A 7,656-nucleotide genomic window follows, 5' to 3' on the forward strand; every position below is an offset into this window, starting at 1 on the left:
TATATACATTTAATGTTTAAAAAGTCTTACTAGTGTGTGTAAATACACATTTTAAACATACAAAAGTTTTAAGAGGATTCAACTTAATTCAGCTTACCACCATTTGTCTGGTGAAGTGACTGCACAGTCAGGGAATGAACGCACAAATCTGGACAAGCTTGTGAACTGATTCAAAAGATTCAAATCAATAGGATTAGTCAATTTCCCGCGTCTTCTGTGTTGTAGTTTTGTAATCGATGTTAGACGTACCGCAACCTTCGGAGTCGACTCTCAGTTCCCGACACTTCAAAATCAAATTGAATGTTTTCCGATCGCCTGTTAAGCAATGAATGAGAAAGAAATTATCTAAAAAAAGAAAGAAAAAGTGTTTGAAGGATGACAGAAAAACGGAATAACTTTTGTTGTGATTGTCGATGTTGGTGAAAGTTACATTACAATATTGCGTTACTCCCTAAAAAAGTAACTAAGTTACTTTTTACGGAAAGTAATGTGTTACATTACCTTTTTTCACCTGGGCTGGGCTTGCTTTGTTTTTTTAACCAAAAAAGTTCTATTTTTGGCCAATGTAAAGGCCCTTTCACACCAAAAGTGAAATGAATAAGCTTCAGGCTTATCACAAATGTGATGTTTATCTAAAGTCACTTTTGCTTATTAATATGGTTGAATTGGATCAATGAAAGTCGGCAGCAAAGACAATGGTTAATAAAGTGAGATTAAATACATAAAGTACATTTGTTTAATTTAATACATTTAATTATTGCAGGTTTGTGCAATATTCTGAGATTTCATTTCACTGTTTTTGAGGAATACTGACTGTTTTTGTGCAAGTGAGATGAGTAAATGCTCACATTTAGTCTAGAACTATAATGACCGTCACAAAATGCCTCTGCATATACGATTTCTCTCAACATGGCAACAGGAGAGCTGTCAGTCGATGAAAAATGGGAAAGCAAAGTAACTTGCGTTACTTATTTGAAAAAGTAACTCAGATATTTTGTTGTAAATTTAAAATTAATGTGTTACTTTACTAGTTAATTGAAAAAGTAATCTGATTACATAACTCAAGTTTAATTGTAATGCATTATCCCCAACACTGGTGATTGTCAGGTGTAAATGAACAAACTCCTTTCATTTGGAACTGCATATATTATATAAATTAATATCACAATGCAAAATTGATTTTATGTAAGCAAAATGTGTGGTGAAATGAAATCAAGACATTTATCTGAGGGGTCTGAAATATACCCATAGCGAAGGCGAAGTGAAGGATTAGTTCATTTTCCCTGATAATTTACTCACCCCCACGTCATCCAAGATGTTCATGTCTTTCTTTTCTTCAATCGAAAATAAATTAAGGTTTTTGATGAAAACATTCCAGGATTTTTCTCCTTATAGTGGACTTCAATGGAGCCCAAAGGGTTGAAGGTCAAAATTACAGTTTACAGCGATCCCAGATGAGGAATAAGGGTCTTATCTAGAGAAACCATCACTCATTTTCGAAAAAAAAAAATAAAAATAAAATTTTATACTTTTTAACCATAAATGTTCATCTTGAACTAGCTCTCTTCTTCTCTATTTGAAATCCAGCAGTGTAGACACTGCTAAGTGTATTACTGCCCTCCACAGGTCAAAGTTTGAACTAAATTGTCATATACAATATGCTAGTGCAAGTATATTATATAACTTTGACCTGTGGAGGGCAGTAATACACTTAGCAGTGTCTACACTGCTGGAATTCAAATAGAAAAGAAGAAGAAGAGAGCTAGCTCAAGATGAGCATTTATGGTTAAAGTGTGTGTGTATATATATATAGATAAGACCCTTATTCCTTGTCTGGGATCGTGTAGAGCCCTTTGAAGCTGCACTGAAACTAATTTTGACCTTCAAACGTTTGGGCTCCATTGAAGTCCACTAAAAGGAGAATAATCTTGGAATGTTTTCATCAAACACCTTAACTTCTTTTCCACTGAAGAAAGAAAGACATGAACATCTTGAATGACATGGGGGTGAGTAAATTATCAGGAAATTTTAATTTGAAAGTGAACTAATCCTTTAATGACGTCAATCAGCTACGCGTCATCATGTCAAGTTTGAATAATATGAAAGCGGGAAGTAGAAGATCCTGAAAGCTGCAGCCGAGGGACGTTTTTACCGTGAATAACGACTCAAATTTCGGTCTGTACTTCACACAGTAGTGTAATATAGCTTTAGAAGGTTTGAAATACAGTGGCCTAATCGTATGGAGTATATTCATTATATTTTTTTAATGTTTTTTTGTCCTTTTTCAAACTTGACAGGCCCCGCGGCCACGCTGTTCTTTGGAGGTTAAAAGAAAACATCTTATTTTGTGTTCTCCAGAAAGTTATACTCGTCTTGAACGACACGAGGGTGAGTAAATGATGACAGAATTTTAGCTGACAATATTCAAAGTGTGACACGATGAAACATCCAAAATCCGCAAGCAGTTAATTCATCCAACAGAGGGCGCTCGTGCACCACAATATTGCTCTAATGACCCTGCTGGCCGGAGAACTGTAATTTATCAAACGCTAACCACACACAAACACTACTGAGACCAAAACTAATGGATCCTGCCAGTGTGCCCTCATTTGTCTGCATGTGTCATACAGTAATTATCGGAGGACAAAGAAACATCCTTGCATTACTCATACAGGAGCATTAAAGGCTTGGACATGAGACAGCATGGGCTGATGGTTATGAAAATTTAGTTTCATTAAGAAGAAAGAATTTAATATTTTAGGTAATTAAATACGTGATAATTAAAAAGAAATACATAACATGTTAAATATGATATTAAATAATTGGGTTAGCATATTTAATGTTTATTTATTTATTATGTTTCATATTAAAATACCAAGCAAAATTAGAATGTATTCAGGTATATCTGTTAATGTTTTCTGTGATTACTTGAAGGATGGAGATCATAGACATGTGACCACACCCTTTAAGCATGCTTTCATATTCTCAAAACCCATAAAAGGCAAGTTCATATGGATGAATGCATTCATGTATTTGATTTAATGCGCGCACACACACACACACACACACACACACAGTACTTGAAGGATTCAGACCTGGCCACTTTATTTGTAAAGAGCTCACAGGGGCTCACAATATACAAATCTATTTATTCATAGCTCAAGGGTATTGTAGTAAACAGGGCTATGGTACTCTTAATTAAAAGATTACTATAATTAAGTTTCATTAAAAAGATCAATAAACTAGGGCTAAGATTAAAAACAAGGCCCATGCATTATACACTGGTTTACAAGGACCCCATATATTCAATCCCAATGAGATGTTGCCATGGGAACACAAGGCAGATAGGCTGAGGTGATGGATTTAAAGAGGCAGGACATGTTTTTCTATCCATGGCAAACATGCTCTGCTTCCTGTGGTGTTCAGTGCATAGTGCTGAGAGTAATGAGAGTTAAATGAAGGAGAAAAGAGCAATAATGAAAGGAGAAAGCAACGTCTGGGCTGCAGTTGTTCAAATTACAGAAACAACAAAAGAGGCACATGTGGAGAGATGTTCATTCATTAATTCTGATTAACGCTATTTAAATGGTTATCAAAGAAACCTAAAAAACTGATTTTTTTTTAATGGAGTTGTGCATGCCTTGGCAAAACCTGATGACATGGTTTTTGCAAAGATGAATTATGGTCGATTGTTGCCCCCTTTTGTCTCCCCTATAGACCTTAAGTAGCCCCACCCCTTTTCAGCGCTGCGCTCATTGCTCGGTTTGTATTTTCATTTTCCACAGCTTGAAGGTAAGATCTTAAGGATTTATGAATGAACCGCTCGTTTTAAAATCTTCCCAGTCTAATGACATTTGTTATGACATCCGCTTAAAAAAAAAAAAAAAAAGTGAAGGCCAATTATAGTAACCCATCCTTAGAATTTGTCCTCTGCATTTAACCCATTCAAGCTAGTGTACATCAATTAGAAGTAGTGAACACACACTGCAAACTATGGACACACACACCTGGAGCAGCAAGCAGCTGTTTTTGATGGGGTGCCCGGGGAGCGATTGGGGGTTAGGTGCCCCGCTCAAGAGCACCTCAGTCATTTCCTGCCGGTATTGAGAATCGAACCTGCAACCTTTGGGTTACCAGTATGACTCTCTAACCATTAGGCTATGACTGCCTCTTCAAACATTACAATGCCCATGATAACTTTTGTTAGCTCTACAGTAAGTAAATCCACTTCACCAGCTAATTTCTCTTCGACAGCGATGCCAAAGAAGCTACTGCAAAAACAGAGGTTCAAACACAATATTCTAAAGATGGCTGTGTGCTTGTTTATCTGTCGCATAGGTCTATAAAATTCACCCTTGTGTTAAAAATAATGGAGTTTTCTAATTGAATTTTTACATTTCACAACTTCAACTTGAAATCTGTGAATTTATTTCTTATATTTATGACTTTAAATCATTTTATGCTTGAAAACAAAGAATGACAGGTTTAGTGTCTAAACTTTATGATAAAAACTGAATTAATGTAGATCTACAAAATCATTCTGTAGTAATTGCGAGATGTGCTAATTGCAAATGTCCTAATAATAAGAAAGCACTTTGAAAATATTAGAAGTGAAGTATAAATTTTGAGAAAAAGTCACAATTACACAATTTTACCATGTGCTTTATATATTTCGCTTAATATATTATAACAGTGACAACAACACCGACTTATATAAAACCATCAAAGCTGCAAAAATGTGTCTGGGACAAACAATCAATGGCATACATTAAGCAATGTCACTTTTGTATTTGCAGTTTGAGGATCTAGGCAGTCACAGAAGGTGGTTGTGAAGGTGTTGCTTTGCAGTTGCTAATTTACTCGGAATAGTTTTTAGCACGTCGCTAAGGACATCTGGCCGGTTGCTATGTGGTTGTTCTGTCTATATGATATTTTTTTCCCCTTACCCCTTTGTTTTATTCTTCCCTGGTAAAAATTGTAAATCCAATCATTAGAAAAGTAATAGCACACCTCTACTCTAACAGCTTGACTTGAGGTACCATTCATGCACAAACAGGTAGAATTATTAATTATATTAGTACACTCTAAAAAATGCTGGGGTAAAAACAACCCAAGTTGGGTTGAAAATGGACAAACCCAGCGATTGGGTTGTTTTAACCCAGCAGTTGGGTTAAATGTTTGCCCAACCTGCTGGGTAGTTTTACTTAATTCAACTATTGTTTAAAAATTACAGTATTGCTTAAAATGAACCCAAAATATCTTGAAAATTAACATTTATTAATATGTTTAATAAATGAACATTTCAGTTTCATTTTAGATTCATTTTAAGTCAGCCATATAGTCATTTTCAAACAATAGTTGGGTTAAATAAAACTACCCAGCAGGTTGGGCAAACATTTAACCCAACAGTTGGGTTAAAACAACCCAATCGCTGGGTTTGTCCATTTTCAAATGGGTTTGTCTTGGGTTGTTTTTAACCCAGCATTTTTTAGAGTGTAGTGGCCAAGTATGGTGACCCATACTCGGAATTTGTGCTCTGCATTTAACCCATCCAGCCATTGCTGCGGCGCCCGGGGAGCAGTTGGTACGGTGGTACGGTTGGTACGGTGCCTTGCTCAAGGGTCTCACCTCAGTCGTAGTATTGAGGGTGGGGAGAGCGCTGACTCCCCTCACCGACAATCCCTGCCAGACCTGAGACTCGAACCCATGACCTTTGGGTTACAAGTCCGACTCTCTATCCATTAGGCCACGACTGCCCACAATAATGCAATATAAATAATAATAGTAATGGTAATAATGCATCAAAGTTACTTAAAGGGATAGTTCACCCAAAAATAAAAATCATAATTTTCTCACCCTCAATTTGTTCCAAACCTGTATGAATTTCTTTCTTCTGCTGAACACAAAAGAATATATTTTGAAGAATGCCGGTAACCAAACAGTTGATGGGCCCCATCGACAGCCATAGTATATTTTGAAAAAAAACTGTGGAAGTCAATGGGGTCCCAACAACTGTTTCGTTACCAACATTCTTCAAAATATCTTCTTTTGTGTTCAGCAAAAGAAAGAAATTCATACAGGTTTGGAACAAATTGAGGGTGAGTAAATGACAATTTTCATCCCTTTAAAAAAATTAAGATGCAACACAAAATAAATTAAGAAAGAGAGTGAGGAATAAAAGCGTTCAGACAAAAAAAGAAGGAAACGGCTCAAAAAATGTATTGGGATGTAAAAGAAAAGAATGACTCTAATATCTTGCCCAGCAAGAGGAGACAATACAGTCTGCACTGGTTTAATGCCACTCAATCAACTCATAATAAAATGCAAAATGACCCATAATATTTTTTTCCCTTTCTAAAGTTAGAGAAAAGATTCTGGCTGTAGGTGTTCTGGAGAAGGAGAGAGACATATAGGGGAGATTATATGTGTATATATTCTCTGCAGGAAACCAGGGCAGTGGCTAACTAAAAGACATGAAAAGGCAGAAAAAAAGGAAAAAGAGATAGAGAGGGAAGGAAGGCAGGTAGAATGTTGTAATGCCAGGGTGCAGTGCTGTGGCCCCAGGCTCTTCATATCTTTTACATTTCTAATTAAAAGAGATAAAGAGTGAAGGAGTCATCAATCCTACAGTGATTTCCCTGTTAAGGTTTTAGAGGCAGCCGTAAAGCAGGCAGCCCGGCTCCATTGATTTTATAATTAGCTCCCGTCATGCTGCTAGGGGACTGAGCGTGGAGAAGAGAAAAAACATGGGAGAGCTAGAGAGAGTGGTATAGGAAAAGCAACAGAGGAAAAAATGGGGTGAAGGTCAGCAAAAAGTTGTTAAAAAGCAAGAGAGGATAACAGGGGGGCAATGGTCCAATTCTACACAAGTATCTTTACAGGTAAATCAAAAGCCAGCGTAGAGTTGACTTGTGCTGTTTCAGTGACATGATATTCTTGTGATCAAATTTAACCTAGTGAAAATAGATCCAAATAATTTATAAATTTGATATGGATTTTAATATTGTTGTAAACAAAGCCATTTCCATAAATACATTTTTTAAATTTTTACTTGTAATTGTTATAGTAATGTTTTGTTAATTTTTAACATAATGCATTAGATATTGTGAATTAACAATGAACACTAAGAGCATCTATTAATCGTGGTTAGGGATGCAGTGATATTACAGTTCTGGCCAATACCAATAAGCCAATAATAATTTTCATATGGCTGATAACTGATAACTGGTCAATATTAAAGTTTTATACTGTTTTGCTTAAATCAACTATGCTACAAGCAAATTTCAGCATCGCAGCACTATAATGTATGAAAAATTAATATTCAGTTCTTATTCTAAGTGTTATTAAATCAGTTTTTAAAAATTAACTTTAAGTGAGCATTAGATGACAGCAAAGGTAATCTAAATGTAAAAATTAGGGAAATGAGCATGAGCTGAATATTGACCAATACAGATTTTGAAAAAAAAATCTCTAATAACCTCCAAAAATGGTACAGATAAACTGTACTAGGTTAATGTCATTTTCTGCTTATACTAATACATTTTCTAAATTCAATTTGTATAAATTAGGTAATGTATAGTGAACAAACATTAATTAACAGTGAACAATGGTGTTTTTATAAATTAATATTAACCCACAATAATAAATGCTGTAAAA

The sequence above is a fragment of the Chanodichthys erythropterus genome, chromosome 20 (assembly GCF_024489055.1).
Source record: "Chanodichthys erythropterus isolate Z2021 chromosome 20, ASM2448905v1, whole genome shotgun sequence".
Lineage (NCBI taxonomy): Eukaryota > Metazoa > Chordata > Actinopteri > Cypriniformes > Xenocyprididae > Chanodichthys > Chanodichthys erythropterus.